General features: G+C 41.3%; 1 long non-coding RNA gene and 1 pseudogene across 1 annotated transcript; one reads left to right on the plus strand and one right to left on the minus strand.

Moving 5' to 3' along the window:
* Nucleotides 1-20,772: 20,772 nt before the first annotated feature.
* On the minus strand, nt 20,773-21,766 carry LOC102926295 (olfactory receptor 2A12-like; annotated as a pseudogene).
* A 1,090-nt stretch (nt 21,767-22,856) lies between these two features.
* On the plus strand, nt 22,857-23,858 carry LOC143271688 (uncharacterized). The gene is made up of 3 exons (XR_013048882.1): nt 22,857-22,921; nt 23,339-23,441; nt 23,738-23,858. It is a non-coding gene; the product is annotated as an uncharacterized LOC143271688 (long non-coding RNA).
* Nucleotides 23,859-25,136: the final 1,278 nt, after the last annotated feature.

The following is a 25,136-nucleotide window of genomic DNA, read 5'->3' on the forward strand; positions in this document are numbered from 1 at the left end:
GTCAGTAGGGAGTGGAACTCTTTGGAAGGATTAGAAGGATTAGGAGGCATGACCTTGTTGGAGGAAGTGTGTCACTGGAGGTGGGCTTTGAGATTTCAAAATTCCATGCCAAGTCCAGTGTCTCTCTGCCTGTGAATCAGGATGTAGCTTTCAGCTACTGCTCCATTTCCATGAGTGTTGCCATACCCCTGCCATGATGATGGACTAAACCTCTGAAGCTGTAAGCAAGCCGCCAATCACATGCTTTCCTCTATAAGAGTTGTGGTGGCCATGGTGATTCCTCAGACAAGTTCAAACAATTTTGTAAAAGAAGAACAAAATGCAAGAACTCATATTTCCCATTTTTGAATCCATCCACAAAACCACCGAAAACAAGAAAAGAATGACACCCGTCTGGGATTGACATAGAATTTAATGGACTAGGATTGTCACTCCAGACCCAAACACTAAACTGTATTGGCTGAAAATTTCAGTTAAAGGCATAAAGATCATTTGATAACATTTTCTAAAAATGTGGATGAGACACATGGGTATCCTCATGAAAAAGAATGTAATTGGGCTCTTGCCACATACTGTAAGACCCAAAATTAACCTCTTAGCCCCACCCATCCAAAGACCAGGTAAATTCCTGGAATGCTGAGAATTGTAGTTCTTGGAAAATATCAAAGCCACATGGGAAAATATGGTAGCTGGATGGCTTTTGTCCTTAAAAGGCTCTACAACGAGTGGTTGGAGCCATTCACTGGAAATCCCAGACAGTGGTCCTGACCAAAGTCCATCTTGGTCAATATTTAATTTAATTTAATTAAAGGTTGCTTCAAATTTGGTTGTGCAACTAGGTTTTCTCTTGTGACTCTCAGGATTAACATTAGAAGCCCCCCCCCCCAGCAAGATAATAAAGGCCATTCCACCCCAAATTCTGGAGCTCAGCTCTTCACTCTGGCTCTAGGGAGCCCCTCACCCCCACCCCACCTTAACACAGAGTTGATGGTTAAAGTCTGAGCATAGTTCATCTAAAATGAACCACAGGACATAATTTTATTTTGGTTTATCAGCAGCATGTGGCCTGCTGCCTTTGGTAGTCACATGATTGGTAGCCATATTTACTAGGGTTGCTTCACTGCCATCTTGATTAATGGCAACTTATGTAAAACAGTGGGAGAGAGACCTTGGTGGGTTGGAGCCAGGCTACCCCATAGTGGATAAGAGACAGAGACATGCCATGCAGACTGCAAAGGTGGAGAGTTTTACTAGTGGTGAAGGGGGAAGGGAGAGGGAGAGGGAAATGGAGCACAGAGCTGCTTCATGGGAAGAGAGAGGGAAAGAGAGTGGGTGGGGCCTGAGCAGAGAAGAGAGAAGAGAGAGAAGGTGGGCAGGACCCCAACCTTTATGAGGGGACTTCAAGCATTCACAGAGAGACCAATATGCACATGATGTTGTCAGGACCCTGAGCAGGCCAAGGTAGTGCCTGCATAGTGGCCAGGTCCCAAGGGACAGGTCTGAATGCTAACATTCCTCCCTTTTGATCATTGTGAAAAGGGTGAGCTATGGATGGGAAGTGGAGCAAGAATGAGAGTCCCCAAAATCTCAAGATGGCTTCTTGTTGATTTGGGACAAAGTGGGGAGGAGAAGTTGGAAGTTGGGGTCACACACATCAAAAGGTGTGAGTGAAAAAGTATTCAGCTAGCTGTCATCCTGAAGACCTCAGACATCTGTTCTTTGAGGGAGCTGAGAAGGCTGGTTGCTAGGAGGAAAAATAGATTGTTATCATCAGCCCTGTGAGAGAGGCTAGCCATGGGAAGAGTGATAACTGCCAAAAAGAATGGAACAGAGAAGTTCCCTGGTTGTACAGAAGAGACAGTTGTGCATTGGGACATCTTGGAAAACCACCTTTCAGTTGCTGGGTAGGTGTCTTCTTGAGCCTGGAAAGGTGGTACCAGCAGTGAAGTCTCAGGAGCTTGGGGAGATGGTATGTCAAATTGAGGGATGGTGTGTCCTTCAGGAGTACCTGAGCCATCACATCTTCTGTTTCCCTGGAGGTTAGGAGTGCATCCGTCCTGTAAAGTGTCAATAAGGATTAGAAGATGGGGAGCCTTATTGTGATTGGACATGTGGGTGAAGTCGACTTGTCAGTGTTCAACCAGTTAGTGTCCTCAGAGCTGGTACAGGGGCTGGTGTATTTGGAGGGCCCCTGTGAGTTTGGCCTTAGCATGAGTCTGGCAGGAGGGATGGAGCTATGAAGGAACCTGCATGTGTCTATAAAACAGCTGGAAAAGATTTATATCTTGGTGTCATAGCAAAAAGCTGGGAGGCTTCCATACCCTCTCTAATGTGGGAGGTGGAGAGCTGTTTACTGGCAAATCTATTAGTACTCTGGCCACCAAACATCTTCAGATCAGAGAAGGATAAGTAAATGAGCAGAAGAGAATCAGCTTTCCTATCTTCACATAATCTTACTTGCTGGCTACCTAGACAGCTGCCCCAGGGTCCTCTGTGTTCACTGAGAGCACAAGTCTCAGGACAACAACATCTGTTCCTTGGCTGCCAAGTCTAGGCCTGCCAGGCCTCAGAAGATCCAACAGTTGTGGAGTAGGAACTTATGGGGCAGACCAGCCTACCTTGTCTAGGCAAAAGTGAGGCAATGGATTCCCTGGAGTCCTGTTGTCTGTGGTCTGAAGAAGGCCCTGGCAGCAGTCAAGACAAAAGGCAGTTTTGCTCAGTGGCTGGAATTGCCATTCTGGAGCAAATTCTTGGTGGAGGTTCTTCTGTGACCATCCATCTTCTTTGGAGGAAATAAGGGTGCTATCAGGAGCTGGCATGTCTCTCTCTCACAAAAAGCTTTTTAATGAAACATTTTAGATACCTTATTCTGCAGATCTCTGAGCATCTGAGGACTGTCTGTCTATTAGATATGAATGACTATCAACAGTCATTCAATATGTTCCCCAACAGTCTACAATATGTTAGCAGCTGTCATAAGACTAGGACTTACATTCCATTTCTGTCAGGGTTAGCCTTAAAAATATGATTTTGAATAAAGAAACCAAAGTAGCCATTTAGTTGGTAAAAATAGAACAAGTTGGTACCAAACAGGAAAAGCTTTCTCCTGAGAAGGCAAGGAAAGTGACATGGGAAACATCATGAGGGCCAAATGGGAACAGGAGACAAGGGGGCTTGTGAGTTGGGGTGTGGCCCAACTCTGAGAAAAGGACCCTCTCAGGAGACCAGAAACTCCATTATAGAATAAATATCTTATTTATAAATATATACCTTATTTATCAAACATATGCCACCATTTATTTGAATTCTCCAGAAGCTTGGTATGAATTTGGCAAAGACATAGGTATGAATCTCTAAGTTAGCTTTTGTTAATCTGAGTAGATCTTTATATCTTTAAATTTCTACTGTCATATAGAGTATACTATAGACCAGAGTTGAATCAAATATAGAAGGAGATAAAATGACAGAGGTCTTTAAACTTAGCAAACTTCGGTAAAAGATGGCTGCCAGGCATGTGGCAGTCTACATCACAATGAAATTGGGGAAAAAATTCAAATGTTATTTATCCTTAACATTGAGAGCATACATAAGTTAAATCTGGACATACAGTTTTCCCAATTAGTTACAGCTTACCAGTACTTGTAAAAGTGAAAATTTAGGCATATATTCTTAAATTGGTCTTAGTTAGTCTGAATAGACCTTAGATAAGGAGAGGCCCTTTATTAGAGTGCATAGATATTATCAAATAGAATATATCAGTCTCTGGTGTTCAGCTGTGGTCTTAAGATATAATAAGGGAAAACCAAGTTTTAACATTGTAAACAATTTAGTTCCTCTAAAAATCAATTATCAAAACCAGCATTGTTTTAAATCCCATCTCTTATATATATATTTTTTTTTAGGACAGGACAGGAATTGTCAGACAGGAATCTATCTGATAAAATGAACAGAGAAGTCTGTAATTTTACTAAACATTGGTCAAGAAGCAACTGCTCATGTGGTTGCCCTTATCAAATATGGCGTTGAAGTCATATGACCTGTCTTTGGCCTTAGTCAAGATAGTGCTTGCCCACATGGTCACATGGTATTTTTCCCCCAAGACATATGGAACACATAATCTGAAGCATTCAAAAATCAGTCAGAAACACAATCATGTAGCCACATCAGTCAGACATTTCCACCTGCACGTATCAAATAGACTTTTGAACAGAAAGACAGACAAAACTTTTCCTGGGAACCTTTCATGCTTCATGACGGGAGCGTGGAGAAGGTGCTGTAGAGAAGTTTAGCAGAGCAGCCAGGCAGGAAAGAGAGAACCCCAGACTGCAGCATGGAGGTAGCAGCAGCAGCAGGAGGGAGCCATTGGACAGAGACAGAACAAATAGAAGAACGGGACATTTTGAGTGAAACCATGAGATGCCAGCAGGTACAGAAGCACGGAGCAGGAGATGAGATGAGGGAGGCATCCAGTGGGCTAGAGCCCAAGCCATGGATCTCCCAGGCTGCTGGGAGAGGAGAGGAAGCAGGACACAGATGACTAACAAGAGCTGCAAAAGTTCTGTGAAATACTAGGGTAAGGTGTGCCAGCAAGCAGCCATTTGCATTTATATCTAAGGGGTATTGGGCAAAAGTGGGTAAGTTTAGGCACATTTTCCATGAGTGAGGTAGAAGTAAGATCCAAGGGCTGAAATCTAGCCCAGAAATTCAGTGAGGACCGAAGGGAAGGCACAAGCTGCTAAGTGATTTGCCTAACATAGAGCAGGAGCCTGAAGGATGCTTGGGTCTGAAAATGAGAAGGCACAAGCTGTCCAGTGTGTCATCATGCAAAAGGCAGGGGCCAAAGGGCTAAGATCCCCAGTGAGACAGTTACCTGGTACCAGGACTTCGAGAAAAGCCAGAAGGCAAGGACTGTGTTCAAGAAACTAAGCCTCGCTTTTGGGAAATGATCAGTAGTGAAGAAAGGCGAGGTGGGGTCAGGTGGGAGGAGAATGAAGGAGGGCTTACCAATTATGCCAGTGTAGAAAAGTGACAGTGTTGGAAGGTTCCAGGGTCCCAGCGTTGTCTCAGAACTGCCAGGAGAACCTGCTGAGTTTTCATGGCACCAATAATGCCAATTATGGGTGTGTTGGAGCCCAGGGGCCCTAAGGGTGGGTGAGAAAGGGACATCAGGTAGGCACAGCAGGTGGCAGTCACAGTGGGTGGGAGCTGCATGAAAAGACACACCATGCAGGTGTCCTTACAAGGAAAGTGTTACTAAGGGAAGGGAAAGGGAGAAGGGTAAGAGAGAAAGAAGGAAGGAGAGAGAGGAAGAGGGGGAAGGGGAGGCTGAGGAGAGAAGAAGAGAGAGAAGGTGGGCAGGGCCCCACCTTTTGTGAGGGGACTTCATGCATGTGCAGAGAGAACAATGAGCACAGGACCCTGAGCAGGCAAGGTAGTGCCTGCACATTGGTCAGGTCCCAAGGGGCGGGTCTGAATGCTAACAGCAACCATGTGGTATGTATGGGCTGACCAAGGACGCACCAGGTCTCCAAAGGTACTTTTGAATTGGGATAGGATTTTTGTACAATAATTCCTCTCCTGTCTGTACAACAAGGGTTAGGGAAGATAGGATTTTAAAACAATGCTTGTTTAATGAGGTATTAAAGCTGTACCTCCATGTGTTTATATACAAAATCATAGCTTGCTGGCAGCCAAACTTAGTAACATGAGAGTCACCTACATGGTATTGGTTTGAGAGACATGGAATTGTTTGCACTGTTGGAGCTTGGTTTTGCCTTCTGCAGGTTACAGTTATGCCCTGTGTCTTCACTCTTGAAATTAAAAAAGAACTTTATTTTGAGAGATTTTAAACTTCTTTAAAAAGAAGTTTTGGTGTTTTACAGAAAATTAAAATTAAAAAAACTGGATGTTTCTAAGGAACAGCTTTTAAAAATATTTAAGTTTGGGACTGGAGAGATGGCTCAGAGGTTAAGAGCACTGACTGCTCTTCCAGAGGTCCTGAGTTCAATTCCCAGCAACCACATGGTGGCTCACAACCATCTGTAAGGAGATCTAGTGCCCTCTTCTGGCCTGCAGTCATACATGCAGACAGAACACTGTATACATAATAAATAAATAAATCTTAAAAAAAAAAACTTAAATAAATCATTAAAAAATTTAAGTTTATAAGGCTATGAGACATTTTAAATTTATAAGCTATTTTATTATAATGTCTTTATTAATATGTGATTATGATAAATAGATAAATATAAGACTAGGAATAGGGCCACAGCTATGAGCACCAAACATTAAACACTAGAGGTTGATGTATTTCTATCTTATGATGCAACAAGATGAAGACCCAAGCAGACTCGAAATAGTTCTACCCTTGCCTAAGGCCTACTCAGGCTAACAGAGACTGATTTAAGAGTATATGCCTAAGGCGAATCTACGAGTTTGAGGCCAGCCTGGTCTACAGAGCAAGATCTACTGAATATTGCATTTATGATATCTAAACTTACTATGACAGACAGAGACTTCCAGATCCTAACAGTGACCGCCCCCAAGTCTTCAAGAAGATAATGGGCACAGTGACAAAGACTCCACCTAGATTGTGGTAGTGCTAACCACTTGGAAAGACTGCCCCAATGCCTTGCCTGCGGCCCGGACCCAGCCCAGACTGTGGACAAGCAGGACACTGGAGAGCTGATTACCCCACTTTGCCTAGACAGTGTAAGGTCAGTCCCTCAAATTTCTTCTCCACAGGAAATCCTCTCATCTTCTGGGCCTGGCAGCCAAAGAATGATACTGCCCTGGTACCTCTGCCCCCAATTCCTCGGAGACCATAGGAGCTCTTGGTCCTCATCAGCTCTGCAGAGGCAGTGGAGTCCAGGCAGAGGTTCTTCTCCACCAGGATAGACGAGGAGACAGGTTCAGAGAGGAGCAGACAGAACCCATTGAGTATCACATATAGAAACAGCCACCTTTCTCTGTTGGGTTTAGTCTTGGATTTTTTATTATAGATTCATAGGGAGGAGCTCAAGGGAGATACACACACACACACACACACACACACACACACACACACACACACACACACACGTTAGATATGGATGTCAGTAACATGGCCAAAAAGCAGTCACAGGATGGGGACAGAATTTGGAAAAATTGAAAAATCCCAAAATCCCACAGAAAGCATATTTGATATCTGGAGAGAGAGAGAGAGAGAGAGAGAGAGAGAGAGAGAGAGAGAGAGAGAGAGAGAGAGAGAGAGAGAGAAGTGAAAACAAAGAACAAAAAACCTAGGGGCAGGGAGGATGTTACACCTTTTAGGTGAAGACTAAAATGATAAGCAGACTTAACAGAGCCTCATTGCTGCCCTAAGAGACTGCAGTACCAAGATGTTTTTCAAACATAGCCCTACAGGTCCGTTGCCTAGATAATGTACAATGACCCAAAAAAATCTTAGTGATTTGGCAATGATCACCCATCTAGTGAATGGTAGAACCAACTCCAGGGCCTGCCCACAAACCTTTTGAGTGAGGCTGAATCTGCCATGTCTATAACATGCTTGATTGTTTGAGTTCAAGCTAATGACAGTACCTCTGGTTGTCATGGGACCATCCCAGAGGTCAACATGAAGGGAAAGTCAAATGTTGCTGGAGGGCTTCTCTCCAGGTTCCACCAAGCCCTGCAGTCCCACAATCCACGTATAAAATAATCACTCAGACGCCTATATTACTTATAAACTGTATGAGAAGGCAGAACAAAAGACTATGAAAAGACTTACACACAGGAAATAGGTCTCTTTTGGGAAGCTAGGACCACCGCAGGAAGAAGGGTGAAATTTTAGCTCTGAGCTCTGACCTCTTGGCTTTCTCTCTTACATTGGTTCTGTGTTTCTTATTTAATAAGACGGTTGGTTACATCCACAGTCAAACTTTAGAGGTTTCAGTCTACACCAGGTGAACCCATAGGCCTAAAGGAGAAAAGGGCAAGTTTGGAGGAAGGAGAAGCAGATCCACAGCTCTTACATACAGGGACTCCTTAATTGGCCCCCCTCTAGGCAATGCTTCATTAATGGACCATGTGAGAAATGGATCATTTGGTAAAATGAGTAGTTCACATGGTTTTCTGGTTTTATATCCAGAGAAGGAAGTAAAGATGACCATGATAATCAGGGAGAGGATGGCCAGGAAAGGGTTGACAGGGTGTCTTCAGAGAAGCCATCCCATCCACTCACTTCTTCATAGCCTGTCCTTTTGATGACACCTTTTATGAGAATTCACATGGGACAAAAACATCTTCACATTTTTTCCAATTCCTAAGGTTATCCACAGATCTCTCCACACTTATTCTCTCCAATTTTACAATTCTATTCCATGGCTATTCACAACCATGTAACCAACCCATGGGCCACAATGCACTCACGAATATAGACTCTTAACTAGAAGACATTTCTCCTTCTAAGCCAAAGGGATAACCAAATGTCCTGCACAGTGTTCTCTTCCCTGGATTGGTTTCTCCTCACCACTGTTTTTAGCACATCCCAAAAACAGCAGACAGTGCTCTGCTGTCCACTTTCAGGTTTGACTGCCATGTACACACAACCATAGCATGAGTTTGTTCCTCTTCCTCAATACAACTTAGAGAACTGCCCTTGGGAACCACAGACTCAGGCTGTGGAAAGGATGTAGCCACAGTAAGCCACAAGAGCCATTTCCTTGTGTAAGCTACTTGTGCCTTTGTGGACTACTAGAGATATCTGTGGGTACACACTGACATTTGATTATGCCAGCTTTGAGACCCAGTAATTGGGTGCTCAGTTAAGTATGGGTACAGATGGGAAAAAAGAATGATAAAATGAAACAGAGGAGTTATGGAACAATCTTTTTAATACTATGAATATTTATTAATCTCATTGCCTAATAAAGAGCTGATGGCCAAAATCTAGGCTGGATTTTGGGGGAGAGAGGATTCTGAGAAGAGAAAGAGAAGAGTCCCAGGAGTCTCAGTAGTCTCATGGAGATGAAGAGGTAACAGGAGATCCATGCTGGGATAAGGTACTGAGCCTCATGATAAAACATAGATAAGAACATGGGTTAATATAATATGTAAGAGCTACTTAGTAACAAGCCTAAGCTATTTGCCAATCATTTATAATGAATAATAAATCTCTGTGGTTACTTGGGAGCCAGCTGGTAGACAGAGCTGAATGTTGGTCCCAATGAAAAGCTCTACTTACACAGAAGAATTTTCATCCACTAAAATATATATATTTTTTAAATTTACTTTTTAAATTACAGTCATGATATTAGTCACATTTGTGGTATTCATAGATTACATTTGCAGTATTCATTCAAATATATATATAATTTTAAATGTTGAATGTCATTTCTTGAAGGAGTAGGAGGTCTTAATTACAGGCTTACAGCACAATGGGAGGACCCCAGATGGCAGAAGTTTGCTACTGATGTTTTACAATCTTGCATCTAAGCTGTTAACGCCCATTATTCAAGATAAACAGACAAGGAACTTCCATTAGGCATTCAGGAGGGTGGAACCTGGCAGGGAATTAGCATTGGGAGGATATCAAGTCAAGGTCTGCAAGCAAGGCAACAGTTACCCAAAACAGGGGTCAGACCCCTGCAGGTCCCTCTTTTATTAAAAAATGAGCTTTTGACTTGGGATGTGTGGGACAACAGCAGGTGACCTTACCCGTCATGGAGATGCCTGCCCAGGCCACACAAGTGCTCTGTCTTAGTTTGGTGAATGCCCCCTAGGCATTACCCATCTCTGAATACTCATTATCATACCGGCCCAATCATGTGTGAGCTGCATGGTTAATTGCTGCCAAAGATCTCAAAGTGACAATGGGCTTGCAATCAGTGTGTTGGATACAGAAAAGACCAACAGAGGTCCTATGTCACCCACAGCCGGTAGGGATAGTATCCCAAAAGTATCTGGAACTTGAGTTTATAAATTTATAATTCTCTAAGACAATCAAGATGTATATAACTACTGAATTAAATTTATCATGCCCAGTAGAATGAAAGATTAACTAACTGTAGTAGCTACTTTTGTTGCCAGGGTCTCCACTGTGCTAGCTATAGTAAGCAATTATGAAATGGTAATCCCAGAAACAGTAGCAGTGGTGTGCGCCATTGTTATAACAGCAACAATGGCAGCAGCAATGTCAGATTCTCTTCTGGATTGTGTGGACATCCACTGGCATGGATACAACTCCAGGAACATGAACCACCAAGGCCCATTTTTCTTGATCCGAGCATGACTTTGACTAGCAGCACTTTTGGAGAATCCAATCTCATGGCTACAGTTCCTAGGCTTACATTAATGCTTGCCAAAGCTGGCCATATTGGGCTCTCAATCTCCATTGGTTTCAGAAGGGTAGATTTTTTCATGATGACCCATTAGGTCTCTGTCATGTGGGGCTTCAGCAGCAGCCACAGGGCACATTCAGTGTTCAGGAATCCAAAGAGGAACCTCATTGTCCTGAGGAAAGACATAAACCAAACTCCAGGGCCACACCAACACTAGATCGGGTCTCCTCCACGTGCTAGTAGAAAAATCCTTCCATCGCTCCAGAGGGTGATTTGCAACAGGAGCCCTCCAGTACTTATCTGCATTGGATCCTCCAGCAGAAGCCACCGATAAACTTCAGCAGAATCCACCGATAAAAATATTTAAAATATATAAAACAAGGGAAATAATAGAATGTGGAGAGGAATGATGAGTCCCTAGTTATCCCTTTTTTTAACTTTAGTAAAATGTTTGTTTGTTTTGTTTAATATTTCAAATTTTTTTATTTTCATTTATTTTTTATTGTTTAAAATTAATTAATTAATCTTTCTATTATCATCTTGATAGAGTATGTATTCTTATCTTTTTTTCTACTTTTGAATTTTATTTATTTGTTTATTGGTTTGTTGTTGTTTTTGATTTTGCTTTTTTTTATATTGTAGGTGACATTTCTTTTTCTTTTTTTTTTTTTTTTTTTGGTTTTTTCGAGACAGGGTTTCTCTGTGTAGCTTTGCGCCTTTCCTGGAACTCACTTGGTACCCCAGGCTGGCCTCGGACTCGCAGTGATCCACCTGCATCTGCCTCCGGAGTGCTGGGATTAAAGGCGTGCGCCACCACTGCCCGGCTTGTTTTTTTTTTGTTTGTTTGTTGTTTTTTTTTGTTTGTTTGTTTATTTTATTTTATTTTACAATACCATTCAGTTCTACACATCAGTCACGGTTTCCCCTATTCTCCCCCCTCCCACACCCTCCCCTTACCCCCAGTACACCCCCCATTCCCACCTCCTCCAGGGCAAATCCTCCCCCGAGGACTGCGATCAACCTGGTTGAATCAGTCCAGGCAGGTCCAGTCCCTTCCTCCCAGACTGAGCCAAGTGTCCCTGCATAAGCTCCAAGTTTCAAACAGCCAACTCATGCAATGAGCACAGGACTTGGTCCCATTGCCTAGTTGCCTCCCAAACTGATCAAGCCAATCAACTGTCTCACCTGTTCAGAGGGTCTGATCCAGCTGGGGTCCCTGAACCTTTGGTTCATAGTTCATGTGTTTCCATTCATTTGGCTATTTTTTTTTTTCAATAACTGAGTAAAACCGAAATTTATTATAAGCCACAGTCATCCTAGGGACCTCCATGCTATATATATATAGCCTCCATGGTTCTATGGGTTGAAGTCTGATTGTTCTTTATTTTACATCTAGAATCCACTTATGAGTGAGTACATACCATGCTGTCTTTCTTGGTTTGGGATACCTCACTCAGGATGATTTTTTCTAGTTCCATCCATTTGCCTGCAAATTTCATGCTTTCATTGTTTGTCTCTGCTGAGTAGTACTCCATTGTGTATATGTATCACATTTTTTTCATCCATTCTTCCTTTGACGGGCATCTAGGTTGTTTCCAGGTTCTGGCTATTACAAATAGTGCTGCTATGAACATAGCTGAGCATGTATCTTTATGGTATGAATCAGCATTCCTTGGGTATATGCCCAAGAGTGCGATGGCTGGGTCTTGAGTTAGTTCAATTCATAATTTTCTGAGAAACTGCCATACTGATTTCCACAGTGGTTGCACAAGTTTACATTCCCACCAACAGTGGAGGAGTGTTCCCTTTGCTCCACATCCTCTCCAACGTTGACTGTCACTGGTGTTTTTGATCGTAGCCATTCTGACAGGTGTAAGGTGGTATCTCAGAGTCATTTTGATTTGCATTTCTCTGATGATTAAGGATGTTGAGCATTTCTTTAAATGTCTTTCAGCCATTTGTGATTCTTGTTTTGTGAATTCTCTGTTTAGCCCATTTTTTAATTGGACTGTTCAGTGCTTTGATGTCTAGTTTCATTTGAGTTCTTTATATACTGTGGAGATCAATGCTCTGTCAGACGTGGGATTGGTGAAGATCTTTTCTCATTCTGTTGGCTGTCTTTTTGTCTTACTGACTGTGTCTTTTGCCCTGCAAAAGCTTCTCAGTATTGAGAGGTCCCATTTATTAATTGTTGTGCTCAGGGTTTGTGCTGTTGGTGTTTTATTTAGGAAATGGTCTCTGGTGCCAATGCGTTCAAGAGTGCTTCCTACTTCCTTTTCTATTAAGTTTAGTGTAACTGGATTTATGTTCAGGTCTTTGATCCACTTGGACTTGAGTTTTGTGCATGGTGACAGATATGGATCTATTTGTAATCTTTTACATATTGAGATCCAGTTATGCCAGCACCATTTGTTGAAGATACTTTCTTTTTTCCATTGTATAGTTTTGGCTCCTTTGTAAAAAACCAGGTGTTCATATGTGCATGGATTAATGTCAGGGTCTTCAATTTGATTCCATTGGTCCATATGTCGGTTTTTATACCAGTGCCAAGCTGTTTTTATTACTATAGCTCTATAGTAGAGTGTGAGTTCAGAGGTGGTGATGCCTCCAAAGGTTGCTTTATCGTATAGGATTCTTTTAGCTATCCTGGGTCTTTTGTTTTTCCATATGAAGTTGAGTATTTTTCTTTCCAAGTCTGTGAAGAATTGTGTTGGGATTTTGATGGGGATTGCATTGAATCTGTAGATTGCTTTTGGTAAGATTGCCATTTTTACTATGTTAATCCTACCTTTCCATGAGCATGGGAGATCCTTCCATTTTCTGATATCTTCTTCAATTTCTTTCTTTAGAGATTTAAAGTTCTTATCAAAAAGGTCCTTCACTTGTTTAGTTAGTGTTATCCCAATATATTTTACATCATTTGTGGCTATTGTAAAGGGTGATGTTTCTCTGACTTCTTTCTCAGCCCTTTTTATCATTTGTGTATAGGAGGGCTACTGATTTTTTTGAGTTGATCTTGTATCCTGCCACTTTACTGAAGGAGTTTATCAGCTGTAGGAGTTCCTGGTAGAGGTTTTGGGGTCACTTATGTATACTATCATATCATCTGCAAATAGTGAAAGTTTGACTTTTTCCTTGCCAATTTGTATCCCTTTGATCGCCTTTTCTTGTTTTATTGCTCTGGCTAGAACTTCTAGTACTATACTGAATAAATATGGGAGGAGTGGACAGCCATGTCTTGTTCCTGAATTTAGTGGTATTGCTTTGAGTTTCTCTCCGTTTAATTTGATGTTTGCTGTTGGCTTGCTATAAATTGCCTTTATTATGTTTAGAAATGTCCCTTATATTCCTGATCTTTCTAAGACCTTTATCATGAAGGGGTGTTGGATTTTGTCAAAGGCTTTTTCAGCATCTAATGAGATGATCATGTTGTTTTTTTCTTTCAGTTTGTTTATATGGTGTATTACATAGACTGATTTTCGTATGTTGAACCATCCTTGCATCCCTGAGATGAATCCTACTTGGTCGTGATAGATAATTGTTTTGATGTATTCTTGGATTCGGTTTGCCAATATTTTGTTGAGTATTTTTGCATCAATTTTCATGAGGGAGATTGGTCTGTAATTCTTTCTTGGTTGCATCTTTGTGTGGTTTGGGTATCAGGGTAATTGCTCCATCTTCTTTATGTGTGCATTTAGAGCTATAAATTTTCCTCTTTGCACTCCTTTCATAGTGTCCTATAAGTTTGGGTATTTTGTACTTTTATTTTCATTGAATTCTAGGAAATCTTTAATTTATTTCTTTATTTCTTCCTTGACCCACTGATGTTTCAGGGGGGCATTATTCAGTTTCCATGAGTTTTTGAGTTTTCTATAATTTTTGTTGTTGTTGAGGTCTAACTTTAAGGCATGGTGATCTGATAAGATACGGGAGGTTATTCCAAATTTTTGTATCTGTTGAGATTTGTTTTGTGTCCAAGCATGTGGTCAATTTGTGAGAAGGTTCCATAGGGTGCTGAGAAGAAGGTATATTCTTTTGTGTTAGGATGGAATGTTCTGTAGAAATTTATTAAGTCCATTTGAGTCATAACATCTGTTAGGTTCTTTATTTCTTTGATAAGTTTCAGTCTGGTAGATCTGTCTTTTGGTGAGAGTGGTGTGTTAAAATCTCCTACTAACAATGTGTGGGGTTTGATGTGCATTTTAAACTTTAGTAGTGTTTCTTTTATGAATGTGGGTGCTTTTGTATTTGGAGCATAAATGTTTAGAATCAAGACTTCATCTTGGTGGATTTTTCCTGTGATAAATATGTAATGTCCATCCTGATCTCTTTTGATTGATTTTAGTTTGAAGTCTATTTCATTAGATATTAGGATATCTACACCAGCTTGTTTCTTGGGTCCATTTGCTTGGAAAGCCTTTTCACAGCTCTTTACTTGGAGGTAGTGTCTGTCTTTGAAGTTAAGGTGTGTTTCTTGTATGCAGCAGATGGATGGGTCCTGTTTTCTTATCTATTCTGTTAGCCTGTGTCTTTTTATAGGTGAGTTGAGACCATTGATATTGATGGATATTAATGACCAGTGATTGTTAATTCCTGTTATTTTTTTTTTTTGTGGTTGTGTTGTGTTGTCCTTCTTTGGTGTATGTTGGTGTGGGATTATCTATTGCTTGATTTTTCATGAATGTGTTTAGCTTCTTTGGCAGGATTTTCCCTTCTAGTGCTTTCTGTAGGGCTGGGTTTGTGGACAGGTATTGATTAAATCTGGTTTTATCCTGGAATATTTTGTTTACTCCGCCTATGGTGATTGAGAATTTTGCTGGGTATAATAGTCTGGGTTGGCATCCGTGGTCTCTTAAGTGTCTGCATAAGATTTGTCCATGACCTTCTAGCTTTCATAGTCTCTATTGAGAAGTCTGGTGGTATTCTGATGGGTCTGCCTTTATATGTTACTTGGTCTTTTTCCTTTGTGGCTCTTAATATTTTTTCTTTGTTCTGTGTGTTTAGTGTTTTGATTATTATGTGGCAAGGGCACATTTTTTTGGCTCCATCCTATTTGGTGTTCTGTAAGCTTCTTGTATCTCATAGGTATTTCTTTCTTTAAGTTAGGAAAGTTTTCTTCTATGATTTTGTTGAATATATTTTCTGTGCCTTTGAGTTGGTATTCTTCTCCTTCTATCCCTATTATTCTTAGGTTTGGACTTTTCATGGTGTCCCAAATTTCCTGGAAGCTTTGTCTTACAACTTTTTTGTCTTTAGAGATGAACCCAGGACCCTGAGATTAAGAGTCTCATGCTCTACCAACTGAGCTGATATTGGTCAAATTACTATGGACACTCACGTAGTTAAAAGGAAGATTTATTTAGTGGGTAACTTATAAAAAAGGACAAGGTAGGTTGTGGGGTCTGGGGAAGGTGTATCTAAGTCCAGCGGTGTTCTCTGGAGCTTTGCTCACTCAGCCTCCACCGTCTAGGTTCCAGGAACAAAGATCGTGCTGGCCCACCTAGATCTCGGGTGTCCTGGCACCTCCCTTGGCCCTGCCTTGTAGGTGTGACAGTTGCTGAAGTCTCAATTGGGGTTTGAATTTCCAGATCAAAGCTGGAATGGCTATTCACTACACATATTATTTAAAGGTTTATTGATTACCTAGGTTCCAAGGGGGCTTTGCTATGTCCAGCGTGGGATATCAGGGAAAACAATCTACATACACTATATTCTTATGTCTGTTAACTTTATTCCTCTAAGACAAAATTACATCAATTCAGCTATAGTTCCACCAGGCATTCGAGGCAGGAAAAACTCTAGACATTACAAGCTCTATATCAGTCTACTTTATTTCTCTGGGATGAAATCTTGTCTCCATAACTACAGTTCTTTCTAGTTCCCTAGCTCATAGTCCAGCTAACGACTAACTCCTATGCTTTCAACCTCATCTTCATCCTCTGTATCCTCTTTCTCCATCTCTGCTACTCTCTACTCCTGGCACTCAGAACACTCTACTCAAGATCTGCTTACCATCTGTGGAACCTCTGTCATCCTCTCTTCTCTCTCCCCATGCTGTTCTCTCTCTGTCTACAGAAAATACCTGCCCTTTCTTTCCCTGGGCACCTTGTTCCCTGCCTCTTCAGGAATGTTGTTTGACCTCTCACCTTGATATGTAAAAACCTCTTTTATTTTCAGTCAAAGTGCTCTAGAGAACCACTAGGCCTCCTCAAGAGAGGGAATGGTCTGAGCTTCATTAGCACAGGGTTTGTCTCCTGCCAGCTTGTCTCCTAGGCTCAGCAGGGCAGTTAGAAACTTAGTAGGTTAAGCAGATCTGGGGAGCTGAACTATTTTCCAATAGGTCTGGGCACACAAGGATTTCATAGCAGAAGATAGCTGAAATATTAAAGGCTGAGTAACACCAAATATTCATAATAAATGGCTTTGCCTTTTGACAGACCCTTGGACAAAGTTCAGCTTTAATACACAATTGGAGTTCTATGATATATTCTTGCAGCCCACAAGAAAGGTTGTTCCTTTTGTTTATGTTGCATTTGTTTGACTGTGTGAAACTGTGTTACTGTGCTTGTCTAAAGCACCTGATGGTCTAATAAAGAGCTGAATAGCCAATATCGAGGCAGGAGAAAGAAATAGATGGGGCTGGCAGACAGAGAGGATAAATAGAAGGAGAAATCTGGGAGAATAAGAAGAAGGAGAGAGAAAAGCAAGAGAGGAAGCCTGGGGGCCAACCACCCAGGCACACAGCCAGCCATGGAGTAAGAGTTTTGAAAGTAAGATGTACAGAAGTAAGAAAAGGAAAAATCCCAGAGCCAAAAGGTAAAGGTAGATGGGATAATTTAAGTTAAGAAAAGTTGGCTAGAAATAAGCCAAGCTAAGGCTGGGCATTTATAAGTAATAACAATACGCTGTGCATTTATTTGAAAGCTGGGTAGAGGGTCCTCAGAGACCAAAAAACAAAGAGCCAAAAGAAAAGAGCAAAAACAAGCAACTACAATTTTTGTCATTTGATGGGTTGTGGAAGTCAATCATTGTTTAGGTAAGTTGGTTGCAAGTTATTGTTGGTCATGGTTAGGATAAAAACTAAAAAAACCACAATTAGATTCAGGGATCTCCTTCTAAAAGATAAAAAAGGGGTACATAGGAATGGTAGAATAAAACGGTGGATTTCTGAATCTACTTTTAAACTAGAAAGCAACTATTAATCACAGATATTTTACATTGGTATGGATTTTTGTATATTGATGTAAATTTAAAGTTAGAACATACTGCATATATGTTTCTATTCTTGTTTAAGAGATTTTTGTATATTAAAACAAATTTCAGGTTATTTTGTTTTAACATACTGTATGTTTCTACCATTGTTTAAGGTATTGTGCCTATGCAGCTCATTAAAAAATGTAATGTATAGTTCTAGTCCTTGAAAATTATTACAAACTATTTAAGATACTAATTAAATACAGGTTAGTGGTTAGTCATCTATAACAATCAAACTTGGAGTCATGTTAGGTATGTTTTCAGGGTCAAACAGAGATACATTTTAGATAGGTAGGTGGTCTTCAAACATTTCAAAGACCTACTGAATTTGGCATTTCAGATGTTTTCATAGCATAAGGCTTTTTATAACAAGGTGATATGTCTGCTCCTGGCAGCACCAATCTACTTCAAAAAGGATAATGGGCATTGAAGAACTTCCATATGGAGTTTGCTTTCATTGTGGCAAATTTAGCCACTCAGCAAGAAACTTTGCTTGCCTCAACTGCTCAAAGTATGCTGTCCAAATTGGATAAGCAGGACACAAAAGAATGTGACTACCAAACTTTGCCAAGACAAGGCAGGACAGTCCTTCAAAACTTCCTGCTTCACAAAAAAGTTTGTCAGATAGTCTAAGCCTATAGGCCAAAAATGGATGCCCCAAGGTTGCAGAGGAACCTTGGGTGACTCTGCAGATAGCCAGTGGTCCATGTCATTTCTATAGTGTTAGATATTGTTTGCTCTTCATTTTCTGATTATCAGATAAAATTTTATCTCCCTTGGGTCCCTGATGAAGGTTGAAAACTAGATAGTTACACCTTTTTATTACTAGGTAGTTATACCTATGTTTTCTTTGTTACTATATACCAAAAAGTAACTTACAAAAGAGGTACAAAGTTTATGAGGTTGAGAGACTTAAAAGCTCATGTTGTTTTTCTAAGAAAATTGTTTAAGTTCTAAAAAGATATTTTTAGGTAATTCATTATGATAGAAAGTAGTTTAGGTATAAGACTTTGGACTCGTCAAGATAGGATAGATAATGTCTCTGAATTTGACAAATACTAATGGACTAGACATTTTAAATGTAATTTCATTTAACAATTGTTCCTATTGTATAGTTTTATTGTGTTAGAGTTAACCCTTTCCTTTTCATTTAGACAAATAGGGGGAAATGTGGGATATTTGAACGCCTCATGTAAAAGGTGCCTTCTGATTGGCTTAATAAAGAGCTGATTGTACAGTAGTTTGTCAGGGGAGAATTGGCAGAACTTTTGGGGAAAGAGAGGAACTTGGGATGAATCTAGGCTCATGAGGGTGATGCCAGCAAAATGCTGAGCAAGTCTGACATACCAAATGCAAGAGAGGTAAAAAAAATTCACATGGCAGAGTTTACAGAATAGAATCAATTAATTTAAGCTATAAGAGCTAGTTAGGAACAAACCTAAGCTAAAGGCCAAACTTTCATAATCAATAATAAGGCTCCATGTCATTGTTTGAGGGCTGGTGGTCCAAGAGAGTCTGAAGAGGAAGTCTGACTGCATACATAGATATCCACATAAAAATGAATGTAAATGGGCCCTTCCCACATATCATACAAAACAATTCATTCAGAAAGGATCAAAATCTAAAAGTAACTTAAAAAAACACCATGGTAGTAAATTTTCATGATATTGGATGAAGAAATAATTTTTTAGTTCTACTTCAAAATGACAAGAGACAAAAGGGCTTGGTCAGGTGTTGTGAAGTATATGTTTAATTCTAGCACTACTAGGTCAGAGATTGGAGGATGCTGCATTTGATGCCAGCCTGGTCTGCATTAAGTTCCAGAAGAGATTGGGCTACCTAAGTAAAATCCATCTTTATTTTTTTTTAAAAAAATTATATGAATTGTATTATATCAAAGTAAAAACTTTTAACACAAAGGACATCATCAAAGAAACAAAAATTCTCCTCTGTATGGTGTCCCATCCTGTAATCACAGCACTGCAGAGGAGAATGAAGAAAGATTGAAAGTTAAAGGCTGTCTTCAGGAATGTGAAAAGTTCCTGATAGTCTAGGAAATGGGAGAATTCTAAAAAAAATATATGTATGTATGTATGTATGTATGAATGTATATATATATATATATAAACAATAGTAATGAGGATAAACTATAAAAAAAAATGTGACCCCAGAATAAAACTGGAGGGCCTAAGGCCCCCTTAGGAAAGAATAATTCAGGCACTAAATGAGAGAGGAATCTGCTGATTGGTCAGGTAAGAGCTACTCTGAAGATGAGAGGTAATCCATACCCACCACCAGGAAAGGGTAGAAAGGAGCCAGCAGTCATAGTCAACAGTTGGACATGCCCTTGGCTTCTGCCTGTGAGGAGAAAAGTTGGGAAGGCTCTGAGAAGAAGCCAGCTTTCTTCATTCTAGAGTGGTCTTTTGACAGATGAGGTCATCATGTTTCCCCATAGACCACACTGAATTCATGTGTGAAGTTTGTTCTCTGAGTTATATTACGGCTGTTCCACATTCTATCAACTCACTTCTGTCATGAAAACACAAACTGTGTTAGCATATAGGTCTCAGCCTTCTGCTGTCTCTACTGTCATGCTGTCCACAGTTGGCATGTTTTGTGTTGGTTTATAGGTATGCTGTTGTTTTCTAAAAATATTCTGGCTACATAATGAATACTACTTGCTGCTTTCTAAGTAGAGCAGCCAACATATCAGACCACGGGCACAGAACTTGTATTACTTCTGTCTAGACAAAAAACTTTCCACCTGCTGCTGTCAGGCTGGACCATACTACTTGCTTTGGCCAAAAGAATATGTGGACAGAGAAGCAGGTCACTCTTGGGAGCTGAGTCGTTGTGAGTTTGTCCACTGTTCCTCTCCTACTGTTCTAGGGTGATCATGTTGGAAATAAGATTTCTACTTCAGGATGGATGTGAAAGTTCAGAAGGTCATTCCCAACCTACAGCTAAGATAGAGCAAAAAATGGTTCTTTGCAGCAAAGATCGAGTAAGATTACTGAGGTGTTTGGAATTGTACCTTAGTGTAGCCTGTCAATCAAGATAGCCACCTTGGTTTCACAGTGGATTGACCTAGTTATCAAGTGCTATGTTGGTCAAATGCATAGAACAGCTAATTAAATAAAGATGCTGTCCCTTGACCAAAAAGGGTTAATCACTCCAACTTCCCCTGGATTGTGGTTAACTAATCTACCCTACCATGCCCCATAACCTTGAGAAATGCCCTCTTGATGTCTTTGTTTCTCAGACTGTAGACCATGGGGTTGAGCAAGGCTGTGAAGGCATTATAAAAGAGTGAGACCTGCTTGTCTCGCTCAGGGGAGTAGCTGGAGTTGGGCCTAATGTAGATGTAAGTGGCTGGAACATAGAAGAGTGTGACCACAGTCAGGTGGGAGGCACAGGTAGAGAAAGCCTTGCAACGGCCCTGGGTGTACTTGATCTTTATAATTGCCATGGCAATATGAACATAGGAGGCCACAATGAGGGAAATTGGAATAATACCCATAAAAACAATCAAGAGCTGGTCTACCGTCTCGATTATGTGGGTATCCATACAAGCCAGGCTACGCACTGCAGGGCCCTCACAGAAGAAGTGGTTGACCTTGTTGGGCCCACAATATGGCAGACTCATGGTGAAGAAAGTATGTAACAAAACAGAGAGAAAACCACAGACACAAGACCCAGCTGCCAACTGAATGCACAGTCCCCAGTTGAGGATGACAGTATAACGCAGTGGGTAGCAAATGGCCACATATCTGTCATAAGCCATAATAACAAACAAGGTGCTTTCAGTAGTAGCCAGAGAACCAAACACATACATCTGCAGCCAGCAGCAAGCAAAGGAGATGGTCTGAGAGTGAGCAAGAAGATGCACCAACATCTGGGGCATGGTGGTGGTGACAGAGCACATATCCAACAGGGCAAGTATACAGAGGAAGAAGTACATTGGAGTGTGCAGCTGTGTGTCCAGGCAGATCAGCATGATGATGAGCCCATTGCCCAGGACTGAGCTCAGGTAGATGAGAAGGAACACAATGAAGAGGATACTGTTGGTTGTGGGGTCACTGGAGAAGCCAAGCAGGATAAATTCAGAAACCCAGCTTTGGTTCTGCTCTGGAATCATCCACATGGTGGGGCCTATAAGAGAATCACATTCATCTATGTATCATCTGACACATGTCATCTATAAATGCAGAAAGGGAAGATACAGGCTGGTGAGATGGTTCCAAAATTAGTAGCACTGACTGTTGTTCCAGGGAACCAGCTAGTTCAGAGCTGCCTGTGCCTCCGGATCCAGGGGATCTGACCCTTTCCTCTCATCTCCACAGGCAAGAGATAGACATGGTGCACAAAGATGTATGTAGGCAAAAACTTATACACATATAATAAAAAAATAATACTTTTTAATTAAAAAAAGAAAGGCTGGGCTGTGGGTTCTGAGCACACTGTTCAGTTTCCATGCACACTTCTCAAGTTACTGAATCCCAGTCTCTTCATCAATCCAGTGAGGCTGATGACACCCATGTCTCAGGACTATGATGAATATCTAAAGCCTCTCACAGAACTCCTGGAAACACCATGTAACACATGACATGTTGCATGCAGTCTCACATTCTCATTCCATCCCTGGGAAGGGAGAGAAGAGATCCTCACAGTAAGAGGCTCCTAGCTACACCAACTAAAATGAGAAGCTCTGGGGCCAACCGTCTCAATGAATGAGGTGAGAGCAATTGAGCAAGGATCCCCAATCAGTCTCTGAACACACACACACACACACACACACACACACACACCACAAACATATGCAAAATATAGTAAACATTAGGCCAGGCTGTAGTGGGGTACGCCTTTAATCCCAGCACTCGGGAGGCATAGGCAGGCAGATCTTCGTGAGTTTGAAGCCAGCCTGGTCTACAGAGCAAGATCTACAAAAGGTGCAAAGCTACACGGAGAAAACTTGTCTCGAAAAGAGAGAGAGAGAGAGTAAGTAAGCATTAGATGAAGACAGAATACATGTCATTCAGACACAGGCCCTCACACATACAGTCCCATGAGGAATTGATAGGGATTCACAACAGACCCCATGGTTGGCATGCTTTGCAGACCTCCTTCTCCAAGAAATTATTCCTCCATTTGGGGTTCCTGCTTCTCTTTAGTCTGACAATGGCCTGGAGTTCACCTCTAAGATTTCTCAGACACTAACTAAGGCTCTTAACATTCCTTGGCATTTTCATATCCCATACCATCCTCAATCCTCAGGAAAGGTGGACACTACCAACCTGTCTTTAAAAACTATTCTTACTAAGATGTCACAGGAACTTCACCTTGACTGGGTAAGATTATTACCTCTAGCTCTTCTCAGGTTCTGGGCTCTTCCTAAAAAGCCTCTTTCAATTTCTCCATTTGAACTAATGTATGGAAGGCCAGTTCTAATACCAGGTCTTTTATCCAACCCTCCAACTGTTCCAGATAGCCTGTTAACTCCCCTTTTATGTCACCTAAGGTCTATGCTATGGAGCTTTACAGACTGTTCATTACCTCAGCCATGTGACAATAATTGTCCACCTCCAGTCCACATTGGGGACCAGGTTCTTCTCTTTCCTCCAGGCCAGTGCCCTTCACCCCTTCCCCCTAAGTGGCAGGGACCCTTCAAGATAATTCGTGTGACTCCTACAGCTGCTAAACTCAAGGGCTTTCTTCACTGGGTCCACCTGTCTCATCTAAAACCTTTTCTCTCACCTCCATCCCAGGAAAATCTCTCTTCATATACAGTAAAACAAGCAGGGCCTTGTACTCTCAAGCTCCAGAGGACCTCAGGAACCACTGCCTTATCACCAATTCCAGAGGAATAAGGTATCACCCCTTCCTTTCACAACTAGGGGCCACACAGAGTCGGGGGCAAAAGGACCATCAGAGATATCCAGGTGGTAAGAAAAAATGTAATATAACAGTCTATCATTGTTCAATACTCAGCAACTGATCACATGCGTTTCCTAAATGCTAAACTAATGTATGGAACAGGTGTCTTAAATAAACTACCTCTAATAAGGCTTGTCTCAGGTAAAAATTAAGCAGAGTACTAAGGCCAGATCTACCTCAGATAAATGTCAACTCCAAAAAAAAGTAATAATGATTCTTTTTTCTCTAAGCTTTTTCTCTGTCACCAGTATCTTGCCAGACAAAAGGCTCCCAGCGACAACACAAATGATGGAAAGCTGCAGAACAAGGGGCCGGCAGAACTTCATTCCAGGACTCCCATCATCATCCCAGGACTTCAGAAACCACCTTCCCCTTTTCTCCAAGAGCCAACCAACGCCCATCATTCAGCTGGCCGGAAGCAGTGTTTGAGAGAAACGACACCCTATACCCACTCGTCTGCCATTTTTTTCTTTAAAAAAAAAAACAAAACAAAAAAAAACAAGAGTCAGGGATGATAGGGATTCACAACAGCCCCCATGGTTGGTCATGTTTGCGCATGCCTGGTGGACCTAGTGACTTCTGCCTAGCCATTTCCAGGTCAAAACGCTTCTCATGACCAGGACCCCATGGCTTTGCATGGTTGTATAAGCACACAGTGCAATCATGTGATCTTCGTGCATGTGTGCACAAGTACAGCTAGCCTTTATAAGCAGGTACCATGTTTCCAACTCCATCTTTATTCACATGTCTTTTCACAGGCCTGTCACATCTGTCTCTCTTTCCTATCTTAATAAAACTCTTGGTTGAATTCTGTCGTGTTTCGTGACATTATCTCACAGGGTAAGAGTGCCGCCAAATAACTAACAGTAATGACAGAGGTTCACGTGTGCAATGCACTGGAGACACTGGAGTCTTCCCAAGGAAGGTTGATGAACCATGTGGGAAAGGGAGCAGGAAAATCATTTCTTCCCTGTTTACTCCTACCTCCCTCTGCACACAGATGATCAATTCTGGGTGTACTGAGGGCTTGAGTTTAATCCAAAGCTTTAAAATCAAATTGATAAATATATTTATCATTTTAAGGGAAACAAAGGTAAGACTTCTTTAAAAGAGCACTTTCCATGGAGGGAAAAATAATAATCTAGCATAAGCAAAGTGAATACTCAAAAAATTTATACAAAGGATTAGAAAAGCACAAACATAACAACAGATGCTCCAATGGAACAGTGAACAATATTTAAAGGGCGTTTCACAAGGCAGCTGTCTAGTGAGCACTGATGAGGCTCAGGTCCTCAGCACCATTTCTCATCTGGAAACTGCAGGAGAACACCACAGTGACAACGCCCACCTGCCTGTTCTCCATCTCACATCCCCACACACCTACCAGCATGGCCACAGTAACAGAGATCTAGTGTTGACGAGAGTAACTCGATCTGATGGGAGAGTAAATTAAAATGATCCCTTAGTTTGTGCCTGGGTGTGTTCCCTAACGTTGAACACACTTAATGCATTGCCCAGCAATACATATGTTAACTACAGTTCTGAAACAATGTTTAAAACACAAAGGCACATAGAAACACATGCTCAGGGAAAGACATGTAGAGGAAATTTCCAACCACTATTCACAAA

Source organism: Peromyscus maniculatus, chromosome 2 (genome assembly GCF_049852395.1).
Source record: "Peromyscus maniculatus bairdii isolate BWxNUB_F1_BW_parent chromosome 2, HU_Pman_BW_mat_3.1, whole genome shotgun sequence".
In the NCBI taxonomy this organism is placed as follows: Eukaryota; Metazoa; Chordata; class Mammalia; order Rodentia; family Cricetidae; genus Peromyscus; species Peromyscus maniculatus.